Genomic DNA, 12,170 nt, shown 5'->3' with positions numbered 1-12,170 from the left:
GCAGATTCTGAACTCGCCGTTGCAGGTGAAGCTGGCTGTCTCCTAACATACCGCACATGAACAAAAAGCAATTAACTTCAGTCTCAAAGTGACAATTGAATCTCCCTTCCTTCACAGTCGTTGTTGACATGGCGACACACCAGGTCCGTGCCTCCTGGTTATTACAGGATTTGATGCAACAAAGATACTGAGAATTGGTGTTTCGAACCTGGCTCACAGCTCACTGCTGGCCTCCTGTCTTCTGTTTGTTGTGCTGTGCGGGGGCTGCCGTGACGGCGAGAGGGAGTTTGACCTCCAGAGGCCGTGTCCTCCAGAGGGTCTCACTGCCGCCTCCTCGCCACACACGAGTGAGAGCTCCCAGCACCCGACGCGGCAGCTGTGACTGACAGAGACAAGCGCGCAGGCGATCAGAAAGGTGTTCATTGACACGATTGGCTGTGGCGCCGAGTGGTTGCAGCCCAGGAAGGGTTATCAGCCCAACCAGGTCCGTCTTCTCAGGGCCCACCCTCACCTTCCATCGGTAGAAGTTGTCGGTGCAGTCTGATGGGAATTGGAGCGACAGACTCACTAAAAGAAGGAGTAATTGAGATATTTGTTTTCGGCGGCCCCCAGACTGATGTAGATTATTACTGGGTGGCACAGTTTCACCGACTCTGACCCCAGGGACCGACGTTCATCTGTGGAGCTTTTCGGAGAACCCCGTTCTCTTCTCGTGGTGCTTAAATGGACGTGACATAATCAGAGGGAGAAATTCCCTGTTTAGCCTTTTTAAAAATTGATGTCGAGGTGCTTCTCAGTGCTTAGGTTCTGTTCCCCCTTCAAAAGCAGCTGACATTCATTTGAATGATCCTGTGGGGCGGCCGCTTTGGCAGAGAGGAAAGCAGGTCAGCCTTTTAGATGGAGCGGGTTTGATGCCTGAATAATTGCCAATTTGCCACCCATTTTCTCCGGTGTTACTCTCTGGAAGGCCATCCAAAGTTCAGGTTCACACACGCGGCCATATTCAGTAAAGTGCTCGTGTGCAAGTGTTTTCACAGCGATTGCATTCTCGCAGCTACTGCGTTTACCTGCCTGTTAGCGTCTCCCGTGCAGCCAGATTTGTACAGTCTCTATTTGTTTTGCCGATTGTGTCGTTCCTTCAGCCTGTTGAAAAAGCCTTCCTACAGGATATCCTGTCCTTGTTTGTAGAAAAATTGCTGGGGTTTTACTTTATCAAAGCACAGCTGTGTACAAGCGAAAAAATTGATTTAAGTGGCATTCTATCATGTACTTCTTTATGCAGAATGTCAGGAATTACACTGTAGCAGACTGCAAAAGAGGCCATTTGTTTCTGCTGGTGAGCTTCCACTATAATCAATGTTAGTTGAGTGTTTAAACACTGGAAACTTCATTTAAGTAAACACAGCACGGTCATCTGGTCAGAGGTGCACTTCACTGCGCGTTTAAGTGTTCTGGAGTCTTCTTTGGGTTGTTTGTTGCTTTTTATGTGCACCTTTATTTTGTTTTCACCAGTTTACTCCATCTGTGGCCAGAAAAGTATTCCTTTGCCGTTTTGCTCAGTGTGTCTGCGCACAGCATGATTATTATATTTGTAACAGTTACTCAGGTTGCTACATATCATTTTAAAAAAGTGCAAATTTGAACACAAATGCGCAGAAAGCTCATCTCTGACATTACTGGGCGTGAGCTGGATCTCAGATCCCTGTGGAGCACAGCCTCAAAGAGAGGAAAACAAGAGCGCGGAAGGAACAGAACATCGTGTTGTTCTAGCTGTTGATACACAGGCTCTGCGGATGGTTAAATGAGGGAACGCAGCTCAGGGGAGCCGAGCAGCCCTGCACAGGTCCGGAGTTTCTGCAGCGGATGCCGAACGCGGGCTTGACAAGGTGTTGATATAAGTGAAATCGATTCTTGGAAGGGGAGATTAACTCGGCCCGTCTCGCTCACTCTGCCACTGCAGAACCATCTTTTGTCACAGGACTGCCTTCCGAGAGGAAGATAAACCCTTCCGTATTGCAGGATTGGATAGCTCGGGTTGAGTTCTGAAATTACATCATGTGTGACATGCTGCTCAGATCCTGCCCCCCCCCCCCCCCCCCCCCCCCTTGTTACAACACATGCAGCAGTAACAGCAGTTGTGATAATATGGAGAAAGGTCTGTCTAATTAAAAGTGGCAGGGCTGATATTGGGAAATATATAAAAACCTGCATGTTAGATATCCAGAAGGCGGTGTGTCATATTGAGTCTTAATTCATTTTTACTTTACAAGTGCATGATTCATCTGTGATACTACTTTATATGGTGTTTGTATGGTTCTCACTTGAATGTAGGTTACTTTGTTTTATATATATTTCATATATTTAATTTTAATTAGCTTATACAGTATCTTCAGTTGATTTTCAACAGTGGAGAGTGAACAAGTCTCTTATCTACCAAAATAATATTTTGGGAGCTTTTTTTGGTCTTGATTTAAGTCAGGACTCAATTTAAATCGGCAGACATTACACATTGTAACTAAGGAACAGTCATCACATCATAATGTGAGAATTAAAGATGTGCCCTCGGCAAATGTGGCAACGTCTGAACATTTCTGTTTCAGAGGACTCTTTTAGTGAGCGTGCATCAGTTGGGGCTGTTCTCTTTGTGTGCATTGATGCAGGGTTGACATTTCTCTGCTTGACAGCCAATGTCAGTGAAAATGCGCTCACACAAGCTCTTAACTCCTCTTGCCCGGCTCGCAAAGTCTTTGTGTGCCTGATTATATCCATACCTGCTGTATTATCTCCATGACAAATCCCTGTAAAAAGGAGAGGCGACTTAAGTTAAGGCCATGTTGTTTTCAAGAGGATTTTGACTGACAGAGAGGCAACAAAGCCTGAACAAAACAATCTGGAGGGGGAGCCGGAAGAAACATGGCGAATATATAACACCATCTTCGGATTTGTTGTGGAGCTAGAAAAGGGATGGAGTGCAGGCAAGGCTAATTATCAGTTAGCATGCACCTTAAAAAAGGCTGGTCGCCTTCATTTTTACCTCACTGTTCAGGATTAAACATGGCATTATTAACAAGCTAAGGAAGGGTATTAAACAAAACAACAAACCCAACAGAAACTTTCCCAGAGAAGATTAAAGAAGAGCAGATGAGAAGGATCCTGATGAATTACTGCTCTTGGAAGTTTTTCAAGGAGCGAATCTGAAAAGTAACACAGCTCACCAGGCCTATGCATAATTCATTGTGTACGTCTCACTGATTCATCTCTCTTATGCCTTTCCTGAGTCTCTTTCAATGAACTGGAGAAACTCCATGTGCTTCAAAAGCTCTGTAATCGAGAGACACTATTCAAAAAATCTGGGTAAAGCAGAACTGGAAAGGATTCAGAGCTGTGTGGTGCAACAGTTGGAGTTTTGTTGTTTCCAAAGCCAGTATCACAGTAGGGCCACTGTTAATTCTTTGTTCTCCTCTGCTGAATGGCAACATGAGTACAATTAGTACCAAAACCTGTCGTGAAGTAACATCTTACTTGCTTATACTAAGTAACCTAGTAGTATAGTGGTAGTGTATTATTGCATTATTTCTCTGACACATAAAAGACCACTTTGTCTCTCCTTGCTTTTGTGCTGCTCAGATACCATATTGATTTGTATTCTCTCTCCCTGGTTCTAATTCCATCACGGTGTACCGTAACCCCTGAATATTTGATAGGTCAGTGCCCACAAGGGCAGCATCCCAGGGCAGATGGATTCCGACGCCCTTATGAGGATGCGGAAGTCACGCAGCCGTGACTTTTGGTTTCAGAAATAGATGCATCCAAGGTCAGAGGGTCCCCTGCGGATGGGCTCCGGGGCGAAACCTTAGAGCCACCGCAGCTGATCTGCATCCCGCTCTGCTTCATCTGACCCCAGCGCAGCCAGAGACGCCCTTCTCTCTGGAAGCTTCCGGACTGGAGCCGCTGCTTTCCTGACAGCACTCGCAATCCAAACTGGTGGGGGTGGGGGTCCCGGTTTTGACGTATGCCAATCCCGGGCCCGGGCTTAGAAAACTTGACACCACGGAAACGAGACCAGAACCAGGCAGACGTGTCAGCCAGTCATGGTCAAGACGGGCTGCTTCACAGAATGCTTTGCCTCAGCTTCACCCGTCACCGTTCCGTTCTCTGCCAGATGTTTCTAAAAGCCTTTTTACTCTTCCTGTTTTTAATACTTTAAATTGTTAGCGCAGAGTTTGAAGTCAGATGGACGCACAGAAATGATGCCACTTTGCAAGGATCGTGAATTTTTTTCCACCTCTCCTTTAGGAAACGGGGAGAAAAGGGGAGGCTGTTTGAAGGAGTTTTTAGTGTGGGCTTTATTATTTTTGGAGAAAATACCTGTTTTGGCACACCAGATCATATCGGATTAATAAGTGTAACTGAGCAGAAAGAGCAAGGGAACCCAGAGGCGCTTGGTGTAAATGCTAGGGCATGGCAGAAAAACCCTTCTGCTAAGGTGGTTTTAGAGATTCTAGAACAAACGTAAATGTCACCTCCCTTAATGTATGCAGCCTCTCTCTTGTCTTGGTTTGCTTACACGAAATTAAGCAGATCCGCACGTTTTTTGTGCTCCTACCTCAAGTTTCAGCATTTGAAAATACGCAAACATGAAATCGCTAATCTATTACTTGGATCAGTAGTAAAATCTTAATTAACAATACATGAAGCACATCTACAGTATTTTTCTCCCTCATTAATATTCATGATAGAGAGCTTAAGAACTAGACATAAAATAACATAAAATTCATTGCCGCTGCTACCTTTCCTGCCTGAAAGTGTGAGAGAATGCAAAATATCTTTGCAGTAAGTCATCATTTATTCAGAAGGAGCTGGGGATTCATATTGTCCTTGGAGAGAAGCAAACAGTTTGATTATTCGATTACTCGATCTTGAGAGCCACAGAACATTTGAATAATAAATTAATGGAAAATCACAGCCCTAATTTAAATTGGCATTTTGCTCGCTCCTTACATATTCTGCATTCTCTGATCTACAGTGTACTTAGCTCTGCATGCATAGATGGGTGGTGTACACAACCCTGTCCTCTCCCATGGGAAGGACGGTTGCGCATTAACAGATGTGTGTGTTGGGAGATTTAAAGCCTTGATCGAACCAATTAATGGTGGATCCATACTGTTTTTCTTGCATGTCATTTTTCCTGTCAAGCCTGCTAGATTAATGAGCTGCACAGATAGATTTTCACATGGCCAGTGCGTGCACACACACACACACACACGCACACACACACACACACCCACACACATGCATGCTCCCTTGCTCCCTCATGTTCTCAGAGCACCTTATTCCCGAGAAAGGGAAATGCAAGTCGTGTTCTGGTCCAGGGAAGCCTTCTGGAGAGCCTCTCTAGCCTCAGCTATTAGAGGGGAGAATGGATATGTTTCTTGGCAGCTGTAGAAACGGCAGGCTTACAGTGGCCGTGATTGCCGACTACCAAGTAAGTGCTTCCAGTGCTGGAGTGGGAGTGGGGTGCTTCAGAGCTAATGCAGTCAGAGAGTGTCTGCGCCGGGAAGCTGTAACAGGAGAACTTTATCGGACCCGGTTAGGCTGACGCCTTGTTCCTGTCCCCTTTCTTCTGTGTCTGCCACAATCCCGGCCCGTTACAGACTTCAAGACTGCTGAATAGTCGCAGCGAATGTCACAAGGAGGCAAGAGAGTTTTGCCAGTGACAGGATCACTGCCACAAGCCACCACTCTGCAGTGGACATGCTTTAAGGGAGCCGGCAAACGCAATCCCATCACACCGCCTGTGTGTTGGATTTGTAATTTTATGCTCCGTAGTCGCTGGGACACGGAAAAAAAACTTTGGGGTTAAAGGGCTGCATATGCTTCTTTGAATGTGGATGTGATTACTGCTGCCACAAACACTTAACAGCTAACTTCCTTGCACACATCACACTACTCACACACTTATCTACAAGTCATGAGGTTAATTCCAACCTACAGGGCTTTCTGCAACATGAGAAAGTGGCATAATCATGTAAGTGTAGGGCTGCTACACTTATAGGTACCTCACATTTTATTTAGCTGTAGTTAATAAGCTGGTTGTGATCCAGCAGAAACTATGCGATATTGTCCCTCCAGTGAGTGTGCACTTCAGGATACATGAACGGTTAAATGCTCTTAATTAAAGCTCTCCAGCTCATACATTGCAGTGCCATTATTCTCAAGGTCGGGTTTTCGTTTATTGCCGTGGACTGAAATCATCTGAATCCACGCAAGTCCATCATGGCATGATTAGAAGCAGTGAAGCTGACTTTGGTGGTTTCTGTTAAGGGCCTCTGCACTCATGGCTGTTCTCATGGCTGAGAATGTTTGGAATGGAGTTTCAGTGGGATTGCGGGACATGCTTAGTAATGTCTGTAGTCAACACAGCAACAGCTGTAGTCAACGAATGCAGTAACGGTCTACTCTGCCTGTCTCTCCAGCCCACTGCTGTTGCATGGAGGGAAGAGGAAGAGCACCCTGCAGTCTGCCATCCAGCCCAGAACCCACGGTAAGACCCTCTGCCCCCCGCTGCTCTGTAGCGCATGGGCCCCTGTACAGTAGTGGGCATTTCAGTCCCAGGATGGTCCAAGCACTGTAGCTGAAGGGCACCTCACACAAGCTGACCACGTCTTTCTGTGTCTGCCGACAGTGTCAACTATCCCCTTCTACTTGCAAACTTACTGCTTGTATCCCTTTCCTGAGTAATTCTCTGAGTGCTCCGGTGATGTCGCATAGCACTTATCAACCCGTTCATGTGGGGCGACAATATAGTGGTAAGAGTGGTAAAGAGCAGGTCTTGTGACCGAAAGGTTGCTGGTTTGATTCCCTGCTGGGGCACTGCCTGAATCGCCTCAGTAAATATCCAGCAATATGAATGGATAACATGAAAACTTACATAAGTTGTTCAGGATAAGAGTGTCTGCTAAATGAAAATCGTGTAATGCAGTGTGGTTTCACAGGAAGGGTGTCAGAATGTAATGTATTTTGTGGAAACAGCTACGCTGAGAGTTCAGAGCTATTCAGATGTCTCCTCCGTGCCTCTTCAGCACTGTGGTGTGGTCGCCCACCCCTACGCAGCAGCACACAGAGCACAGAGCACACGCAGTCTCAAAGATTCATGTCACACAACGTTCCCTCACAGCAGATCAGGTGTACTTAGGCTTTGTCAGTATGTGCGTGTTCAGCTTTTGCAAGGCAGTCGTTCCTCCGCTGGATTCACGGTGAGTTTTGTGTGCTGAGTGAGAGCTGCAAACAGGCTGGCCTCAGAGTGGAAGCTGTGCAGCGTGGGCCGTGTGGCACCTGGGTCTGCTTTCCGGCTGGCATCAGCCCTCTGGTATCTACTCTGCCCAGATAGGAGCTCCACCGGTGGGAAGGCCTCCAGGTGTGAGGGCTCTGTCAGCATTACGCCAGGCTTACTTTGCCCCAGCCAGCACAGGGGGTTAACTGGTAGGGCTACCAGCAGGTGTTTAATTCAACCCCTACATATCCTGCATTTGAAAAATTTACTGTAACCAAAACTGACCTGCATCAACCTGCCTCTAGTTTCGCACTGGAGGACTTCCCTGCTAAAACCTGTTCGCTTTATGTGTACATGTTTGGTGGTGCTTGTCCCACAGATGCTAGTGTCTCATCTGCCTCTTGGCTAAAAGTTCCCGCCGTCAGCCAGCAGCTTGTCCTGCTAGAGTCAGTATTATGTAAATGAATGATTTGCATGTTCAGTACATTTCCCCCTTCCTTCACTGTTCCTTTCTGTGTCCTTGGTTGGCAGCAGCACAAAGGTTTCTTCCACAGTGGACACACCTCACATGCCCATGCCAGTCAGTGACACTGAGATCCATGTGCTGTTGTAAGACTCTGTTCTCTAGTCTCTAGAGGAGACTAGAGAGTATGTGAGAGGGGGGGGAGGGGAGGAAACAGGATGGCTTGTTTATGCAAAATGGAGATAAAAAAGGGATTAAATGGCTGGGGAGTGGGAGAGGGGGGAAGAAGGGAGAGGTACACTATCTGCCTCTGTGTTTCAGTTGGAAAATTCCGTTTAAATAGCCCTGCACAGCACTGACTGACAGATGAAGCACTCCGGGCTCCATGCAAATGTGCCTCCTTGCCAAGGTTGATTACCTGCCATTAATAGCCTTCAGCAGAGTGACCTCGCCGCCCCGTGTCATGACTCTATTTACACCTTAACCTGCCTGTCAAACACAAGCTCATTATTGCATTGCTTTCTGTGGGCTTGTTGTTTGGACAGAGGTGGTGTCAGACAGGCATACAAATGTGGACAGCCATGTGGTCACTGCACTACTGTTAAAAGCAGAGAGAACCTTATTTTTGTGAATGGATGGTCTATCATTCCTGATTGTGCACTTGGAGTAAGAGGAAATGACACGTGCATTCTCACATATAAATCATAAAGAAGGCCTCCAAATCACTGCAAACCACGGAGCGCAGAGCCAAGCTTCACCTTACACAATTTTCTCCAGCAAATGTGTATATAGTACTGCATGATGCATTAGTTCACAGAAAGCTGGAGTTGCTAATGGTAATAATAAAATATGTAAAGTAGAAGTTGTCGTTTAGTGACTGATCACTGGCTGGGGTGGACACTCCATGTGACCATGTCAAAGGGCTGACTGCTAGAAGCCCCCGAGTTGCTTTTGTGTATACGTACTGTAAGTGTCTGTATTTTGCACTGTGTACAGATATGTGTGAACACATACATGTGTATACGTGTGTATATGTGTGCAGTTTTGCATGTACATGCGTGTACATATGATGTATTTTTGTATTGCTGCGTGCACATAATCCTGTATCTATGTGTGCTTTTGTGTATGAGCGTATGCATATGTGTGGGTGTGTGTTGGTGTGTTTGTAATACATGTTGGCATGTGTGTTAAAGTGTTTATGCATATGCTGTGTGTGTGTGTGTGTGTATGTGTGTTTATGTGTCAGCTGGGTGGTGATGCCCGTGGCCGGCTGCGGCATGTGAGGATGGCAGCCGCTCTGTACCTTGAGCAGTCTCTTAGCAGCAGCTCCATGGCTGGGAGCAGAACAGCAATATGTTGAGGTCTCACAGACCCCTCCCCTTCCTCCAGGCACCGTCACGGGCTGGTGGGGTGCCAGCAGAGGGCACAGCTTCCCCGGATTCTTTGTGTCATTATTATTCACAGCGCCATGCAAACAACGCAGGAGGAAATGCAGACACACTCAAACTTCATTTAGCTCAGTGAGTGCCTCTCCTGTTAGTGTAATCTACTAAAAATTAATATACGTGGATTGATTAACAGAAAGACACATTTCCACTGCAGCATTTCAAAAGGTAGTGGCATTCATTTCAATTAAACCTCCAAATGCTTAATTATTAAACCTGGGTGCCAATTAACTGTGATGACAGCTCATGTCTTCATTGGTAAAGGTTTCATTGTAGGCTGAGGATTTAATGAGGAAACGAGTTAGTAAATCAGATGAGACTCTTTATGCAGTTATCAACACACAGGAGTGCATGATTCTCTGTTAGTATTAAAAGAGACCACTGCCATCAGACATTTGTCTCAGTGTGTGGTTTGGCATGCAGCGCAGGTGCTGTCAGCAGGAAAATGTTCCGCAGATACACCTGCATCAGTCCTCTCTCTGATTCATGTCTGTAACCCAGAATGCCGTCTGCGACCCAGTCACCTTGCCTTGTCATGCACCGTGGGTCCTGTTTGCGCGTGAACAATTTTGGGCTCATCCTTTACGACTTGTACCACTCTCTGTCTCAATTCAAGGAAGACGTTGTTGGAGCTATGTATATTAGGTTGTTTTGGTAAGAGGATTGAGATTTTTGTATGTGCTGTGTGATGTGCATGATAATAAAGTGACTGTGGACACAGTTGTATGTCTGTTTGGGTAGGGACACCACATGCTACTACTGTTTCACATTGATGCAGAGTGTAAACTGAGAGCTCAGTCCTCTGCATTACTGATGATCACATGTCCAGTTTTGGTTTGAATGCTCCCCCAATGGCAAATTTGCGCCCACTGACCTTGTTGTACAGTGGATGAGTAGTACACACGTATGAGTTTCTGCAAAAGAGTGTAATAACTTGCTTTAATGTCACTGTTTTAAGATATGGAAGTAATGTGGACTTAGACTCTTCGCTTTTTGTTTTGTTTTAGACAGTCATTCAGAGAAATCCTTGGTGCAATGATTGCTAAAGCGCAAGTGATGTGGCTTTAGTCCAGTTGCTGTATAGGCCGTGGAAGGCTCCCTCATCTGTCTTTGGCTCATAGAATATGCATGGTGCATGTATGCAAGTCCCTGTTCATGACCTGCTGGCCTCGACTCCCTACTCTACTACCATAATTTACCTATAAATGGAAGTAGGCCACCAAGGGAGCTAAGGACATATTGTGAGCCGCAGTCCTGTCCTCTGGACTCATCTTAAAATAGATCCATTGTGTGGTGTATAATTGATGTCACCAAACTCACTGACCCAAGGGTGCTTTATTGGAGAACTCTTGCAAGAGTTATTACTTGACCTGTGGGACAGAGGAGTGAGTGAGTTGATTGTGGTATCTAGGTGTTCATTTTTTTAACCTCATTTGAGTAGATTGCTGACAGCATGCCATCCTGTTTCCTGGACCTCTTTGTAAATGGAAATTGTGTTAAAAATTGGTAATGAACAGTGTTTTCCATACTTTCCCACCCTATGTCCTGTTGTAGTTGTAATAGCTTGATGCATTGCTTTTGAAGGTTCCCTTGAATAATACAGGGAGAATGCCGTGTTGTTTTTTAAATGTCGAACAGTTGCGGTAATCCAGCTATGTGCCAGTTGCCCTGTGTAGGAGTGATGACTCTTTTGTTCCCTGGCAAAGGGATGACGGAGTTAAAGCTGATTTGATTTTCTCAGGCTGAAACGAAGACCTGGGCTGTGAGTCTGTGGGGGGCATGCGAGCTGGTGTGAGCTGCACCGGGGAGGGGGCAAGAATCAGGGGGGTTCAGCAGTAAAAGAGACAGTAGCCACGCATCCCAACAGCCAAAAGTCAGAAGGGGGGAATCTATCGACCTCATTGCTTTCTGAGGGAGCAACGCATTTGACTAACTATGGAGGACAAAAACCCCTTTTGAAGATGTTCTTCCTTTGTTCATGGCTTCTCTGTAAATCTCGGTCCCCAATCCAAAAACATCAGCCCCACCATGCACTACGAAGCCTCCGCTGTCCGTGGCATGAGCACCAACTTTCCCTGTGCTGAGAGGAGGGCTTTGTGGTTCCACACAGATCATGGAGATCTCTCTTGATTAATTAGTAATCGAAGAGCTGGCAGAAGTGAAACTTTGTTAGCAGTGACCATAAACGGTTTAAACGTGGCCCCTGCACCGATTAGCCTGCCTGCCCGGCACTTCCCGTTATTGATATTAGTGTGATTTATGGAGTCCTGTCTCTTTGCCAGAGACGAATGTGATTTATATGAGTCTGACACTGGGAGCTTAGAGCAGGGAGCAGAGGGAGATGTAGATAAGGTTTTGTTGGAGACTGAGTCTGAGTGATGGCCAGCAGTGGCCTGCGGCTCCAGTGCTCTCCTGCTCTGTGTGTGTGCACGTGTGTGTGTGTGTGTGTGTGTGTGTTTGTTTGTGTGTTTCTGCGGAGGAAGTTCAGATGTGCCTCTGCGGCAGAATCTCCGCTTTTTAATGAGGTGAGAGGCTGCCTCAGCTTGCACCATACCTGGACTGAATGGGCAAAGAGCAAGAGAGGAGACTCCACCGCCCCCTTGCAGTGCTCCACTGTCTGAGAGCTCAGTCATGGGAAGAGTGTTGCAGCAGACCACCTCATGTTAGAGCAGGAAGCATTTCATTTCCATTTCCAATGTGTGTGTACATCTGTGGAGACTGAGCTGATAACAGTAACCAGGCAGAATAGCTGTGTGTGAATTTAAAGAAGGCAAAGTGGCACCAGATCATCTTGTGTACAGCATTCAGCTAGTTTTTCCGCTTTTGATATTCTGTTGAGGAAGAGTGCCATTGGATGAATTTGTATAATAGGCAAATTCAGTACACCGTCTTTACTCTTCACGCCAGATAAAGGCTTGTTGCTTTATTGGATTGGTTTTCTCACCTGCAGTTGGCACTGATGCTTTTTCATCAGTACCATGGAATTCAC

At 46.2% G+C, this 12,170-nt stretch overlaps 1 protein-coding gene across 5 annotated transcripts in view; it reads left to right on the top strand.

Moving 5' to 3' along the window:
• Nucleotides 1-12,170, top strand: part of tanc2b (tetratricopeptide repeat, ankyrin repeat and coiled-coil containing 2b) — a 172,129-nt gene that overhangs the window by 41,305 nt on the left and 118,654 nt on the right. For all 5 annotated transcript variants that reach the window (XM_036521352.1, XM_036521361.1, XM_036521343.1 and 2 more), the window contains exon 3: nt 6,477-6,544. The gene's annotated coding sequence lies outside the window, so the exon portion shown is untranslated. The remainder of the gene's footprint in view (nt 1-6,476; nt 6,545-12,170) is intronic.

This window comes from Megalops cyprinoides, chromosome 1, assembly GCF_013368585.1.
Source record: "Megalops cyprinoides isolate fMegCyp1 chromosome 1, fMegCyp1.pri, whole genome shotgun sequence".
Classification (NCBI taxonomy): domain Eukaryota; kingdom Metazoa; phylum Chordata; class Actinopteri; order Elopiformes; family Megalopidae; genus Megalops; species Megalops cyprinoides.
The sequence above is the reverse complement of the archived record's forward strand: the minus strand, read 5'-3'. Positions and strand labels throughout refer to the sequence as shown.